We start from the raw sequence: 5659 nt of genomic DNA, 5'->3' as shown, positions 1-5659 counted from the left end.
TATTGCAGGTAATTAAATGTAACCAACTTGAATCATCAAAAATAACGATACTATGAATATATAATTATCTCGTAATATTTTTATAAAAAGCTTGTGTTGCTTTGATAAAACGTAGTTTACGAAATACAAGTTTATTACATTTTGATTTAATGGCAAACGAAAATCCTAACTCCAAAATCCAATCGAGATAAAATGTGAATTGGGGATATGTAATATTTTGTGTAAGAAACGACAATTGTTTTAACGCTATCATTTCTTTTTGTACAAATAGAAATATATTTCTAAACAGATTTGGTAAGTAAGTAACAAAGGAATATTACAAGAAATCATATTAACGGAATAAATTGAATTTCAGAAAAAGAAGAATCGTACGTACGTGATATGTTTGATGGTTTCGCCTCGAATATTAGGTCTTCCTTACGTCACCACATGTAACAAGAGAAACGAGTCGACAATGGCAATAAAACACTTTAAAAAAGTAACACCACGGATCCGTTTTAATTAAACGTTTTCCCTCCCCTGTTCAAAAAAACATCCTGGCTACGCCGCGTTGGCATCTCTTCTCGTCGTGCCTGCCTGCGTCGCACTATTCTTCTACTTTAAACACGTAAACTAATTCGAACGATTGTGCGCAATTAATAGAGGCGTGCTCGACGAAAACTCGCTCAATGTGAACTCGTCGCGGGGAAACGGGAGAATTGAACGTATTATTATTAGAATAGAGGTCGCGGGAAGCAAGGAAACACTCGGCAATGTTTTTTCGCGACAGGAACAATCCTGAAAGAAGAGAGAAAAAGAAAACAAGGAAACAAACGGAACGTAGTTTATTTACTACGATCGCTATATTACAATCTTATTCACGTCTCCCAGCAATTAATGTTCATTAGCGTTGAAATCTGTATTCTTCCATTCAACGCCTGGCTCGGTGTTCTTAAGTTACCCCGTTCTCTCTCTCTCTCTCTCTCTCTCTCTCTGCCTCTCGTTCGCTACGCGTTAACGCGTCGAAATTAAATTTCCATTTTTTTCCTCCCCCGAAACCCCTTTCCCCAACGCGAAGTGAGAGACGCGAGAGGTTGAGAAGCGCTTAGAACACGGCTAAGTCGACCAATTTGAACGTCGCTCGTCCAGAAAACAGCGGCTGACGTCGTTCATTCGGCACTGGCTCGCGACACCGTTGCTTTTAGACGGGCAACAGCGCGTGAAACTGAATACAAAAACTTGGAGCAAGTGTAATTAGAGCGGCAGTACATCTTAGATCGTTATTTTGAGAATATGTTAATGACGGAAAGTTAATGAAACGGATGAATAGGGTCTCTTTCTCTTATCCGCCGGGCGAAAAGGACGTTCTGGCTGAAAACCCCGGAGCACCGGCTCCGATCTTCCAAGTGACGGCGTACAGAAGAACCACCCTGAAGCATGTAAATTCGCTTACGCATCTCTAAGGGCCATCCACCCTCGAACAAACATCCAGCACGGCGGAGACTGGCTGAGAGTCCGAGTGAGAGAGACGGAGAGACCTTATGCGGTGTGCTTCATTAGACCCTTAATGAAATTTCAACACTTTAACGCCCCGACACCCCGGAAAATATATAACCAATGAACTCGTTTTCACACCAGACTGCCCCGCATCTTCGTTGCCGGCATAGTCGGTCCTTCGAGCTCTCCTACCCTCTCGGGGTTGCGTCTCGAAAGGAAAACAGGGGTAGGATTCACCCTCGTAAAGACGCTCGAGTGTAACCGCCGTGGACTATCACTCTCCGTTTCGTATTTGTTCAATGCGAGCCTGCAGTCGATTTCGTGAAACTGCACTTGAAATGCAGTCGCGTCGGTAAATGGAAATTCTATCGGATCGATGGAGTGCTAGGGTATTTCTAGGGATATTTTACGATTTCGTCGTGATTTGTGCACCCGTTGGAATTCTGCTGCATTTGCTTTCACCTGCAGTGAATAAGATCCTTTCTTGACGTCGGTAAAAAAGAAATTGTCGTGTTAAATGCTCTGCACGAGGAAACGAATGATATATCGTTCAAATTGATGTATCTAACACAAAAATTGAATTATTGCAAAGTTTTATTTTTAAAAATATAAATGTAGTTTTTGCATCTTCGTGTATGTAAAATATACATGTAATAAAACATGTAATATATAAAAATATAGACGAGAAATAGAATAGACGCGATATCGCGGTATCTATGTCTATTTATAATTTTTATATTGATAACAGATAATAATTTTTAATTCGATAAATAAAAATTGCGATCATGCGAAAACACTTTACTATTACTCGATCAAAAGCTATAACAATTTACTGGAACTGTTCAATGGATGCATGATAACATGCCTTCTTTTCGTGAAGACAATGAAGAAGATGATAAATCTACAACAAATTTTGTAAGTAACAAATATAAATGAATTTATAATGTAACTTATATAGTTTAAGAAGTGTAGAATAGGAAAATGTAATTTTTGTTTGATGGTTTATGTATATATCTACATAATTTGAAAGTATTCCAATTGAAGAGAACTATTTATACATTTATTTTGTTTTTTAAGAATAAATGTATATTTATACATAGATATAAAAAAAGGAACATTATGCATCTCGTTTCTCCAATTATTATTTACATTGCAAATTGTAGTTTTCGATCTTATTCCAAATTGAATAGATAATATTGAAAATGGAACAAGAAAATGCATTAAATAAATATGTCTGTTGCATGTCTATGCAACGTATCGACTGCTTCACATTCCTTCTGTTTCAATGGTAAGTACGTAGAGTGCGCTTAAATATTGTTTATCTTCAATTTTTATTTGTAATAATTATTTGTAATATTTTACTTTCTCTTTTCAGCTTAATTACATAACATTCAAATTTAAAGAAGAAAAACGAGCACCATAAGAACATAAATACATTTGAAAGTAGGAAAGGATTTTTCGAAAGTTATTTTTCATTAATGAACATTGAGGATATTCAAGAATGATGATTACTATTTATATGATATTCAATACGTAAAATAATTTTCGAAAATAATTCTCGAGTTTTATTCTTGAATGTATTCATATCATCCTTGAACGTACCAGCATATTGTATTTTTCTTTGTCTATGTTAGATAAGATAATATATCGAATTCATGATATTTCATATTTTGTTTCGACAAATATATTTATAAATTTTCACTTTCTCAAACAGTTGAAAAAAGTATAAATTAAAATCAATCTTTTACAAAGTCGAAAATTATAAAAATCTTCGAATGATTAACTTCAAATTTTCAGCAGAGACTCGCAAGAAGTATAATTAAATATCAAGCACGAATCTTTCGAAATCCTTTGAAATCCTGAAGTCTCAGGTCACTTGAGGACAAATCCTCTCCTTACATTCCATTCTTTACGATGAGCCGGCGAATAATATCACAATGTTGGTCAGATTTGGTTCTTCACAGACTAAACCGCCAACCGCCCTCGTTTACATTCCACATTTTACGATCAGGGGAAACATAATTTCGCAGAATTTATTGCGAATGTCGTCTGTAGTTCCGACATCAATGTTAATCGAGACACAAAATATACCCTTAATGATACCTATACTTTTCGGGCATTCGATACTGTGGTCAAGAAATAAAGTCAAACTTGGTCCCTTCATACAATTGAAAAAGATGCAGAGCATCGTAAATAAAAGTAGTTTTCGAAAATACAGTTTCGTGAACACGGCCGTGAAAAGTATTCTTACATCGATTGCAGCTAAAATATTTTATAGTTACGATTATTGAACTATATTTGTAAAAAAAAATGCGTATTGCATATATGCATATTTATATAGTTTTTAAAAAATATACATGAAATAAAGAAAAGGAAAATATTGTCGTAAATATAAACTCGTTGTAAAGTAAATATGAAATAAAATTGTACATTTTAATTTATTTAAGAATACAAGAAACAATATTGACAATATATAGAATCTTATCGATTATATTCATTTGAAATTGCAATTCGTTGATTAATTAATTTTTTGTTCGTTTTCATCCAATATTGCCCCGTTTACAAGGTTAAATGAATGAATTGCAATTAATTGGTATAGTGAGAAAAGAAAATTGATACGGAGAATAATTGCCAAAATGATTCCACTTAAGATTATAGAATTTCACAAGTTGTATTGATTATTATATAAATCTGAATGTATCTTGCGTGAAAATATTACTGCAAATGAGAATAAGCAAAAAGAATATGAATGAAAAGTGCATTTCCAACGATGATAATGTTTAAAAAAAAATAACATATTTATTGCCGTATTATTAAATGAAGATTAAAAAATTGGACAAAAGTTACATAATCTAATTTTTGAAATATTTATAACTTGCGTTAAGCAAGTTATATAATTTTTAAAAATATTATATAAACAATTTTCCTCTATTCTCGTGTTATAACATTTATAACGTATGTAAAGTTACAAATTTATTGGAAGGAGGGATTTCATTAATTTTTTTAAGGAACCGCGTCCGAGATACCTGATCGCCGAGCAAATAAATGTAAAAAGGAAGGCTTGGAAGCGAAAAGCCGTAAAGAAATTTTTCTGCAACGATTCCTTCCCCTTTTTTGCGCGATGACGTTCCATCGAAAGAACATACGCGGTTGAAAAGTTTGCGGCGAGATTATTGGTACTAAAAAAGCTAAAATAGGTAGTCCATCATTAACTGGAACCGGTTTTTTCGGCCCACCCTGAATCCGTTCAACCTGATACACATTGCGAATTTGTAATCTCGAATCGATAAATTCTTGATTGATTTTTATTGTTTCGCGATAATCATCGTCCTGCACCGTGACATCTTCTTATCAAGCATTTCACATCTTATACGTATGAAATACATATCTATCGGTGCATCGAACCGATGCGGCCCGAACATGCCTTGGACACCTTTCTTGCATTCCGAGCAAATTGTCAGACACGCAATTTTCGCCGCAATGACGTTTATTTTCTGGCTGATCCACAGTGACGCGCAATCGCTTGCGGATCGTGGTGCCCGCTAGCAATTCGTAAATGATAAAAGATAAAGTACAAGTCCTGGAACGGGTCAGGGAGATGAGAAGTATTAACCATGATTTTGTCTTTCGTTGGAATGGAAAACAAAAGGCAGAGTCGGCAGAAAAGCCTAGAATAGTGCTGCTCTGCTTGCCATTTGGTGGATATTTTGTGGCTGCCCGTCGCACATCGTCGTCTGCGAGCAATGCTGCGGGCAATGCTGCGGGCAGCGACACTTGACTAACGTTATAGGGGAATGAGGAGTTGAAAATACAGAACAGGTTCGTAGAGTATCTAAATACAAGACATTTAATATCTCGTGAAAACAAAGTATGCATAAACAATTTTCTTTATTTTTCACGTTTCCTTCATTATTTGCAATTTGCATATATAAATTTTGTAATTTTATAATTATTGCTATTACCAGATCTTTCTTTATTCTCTACGTCTCTGATAAATTAATAATTATTCGTTATTAGTTTTTGTTAATTATTGTTAATAATTTTATGAATAACGAAAATTATTTATTATCGTATTTGTCAATTTTTTTTTTTTTTTATCGTTTAATCAAGCAGAATCAATGGTTACGATTACTTTTCCTAAATTTCGATTGTCTTTCTCAAGGGAAACGAATGCTACTGCATT

At 34.5% G+C, this 5659-nt stretch overlaps 1 long non-coding RNA gene across 1 annotated transcript; it reads left to right on the top strand.

Moving 5' to 3' along the window:
• The first annotated feature begins 2275 nt into the window (after positions 1-2275).
• LOC147656459 (uncharacterized) lies at positions 2276-4322 on the top strand. Its single transcript, XR_015294391.1, has 3 exons — positions 2276-2391; positions 2554-2764; positions 2852-4322. It is a non-coding gene; the product is annotated as an uncharacterized LOC147656459 (long non-coding RNA).
• The last annotated feature ends 1337 nt before the right edge of the window (positions 4323-5659 follow it).

The sequence above is a fragment of the Apis florea genome, unplaced genomic scaffold, assembly GCF_048593485.1.
Source record: "Apis florea isolate Af1SG1 unplaced genomic scaffold, ASM4859348v1 contig_3764_pilon, whole genome shotgun sequence".
Classification (NCBI taxonomy): Eukaryota; Metazoa; Arthropoda; class Insecta; order Hymenoptera; family Apidae; genus Apis; species Apis florea.
The sequence above is the reverse complement of the archived record's forward strand: the minus strand, read 5'-3'. Positions and strand labels throughout refer to the sequence as shown.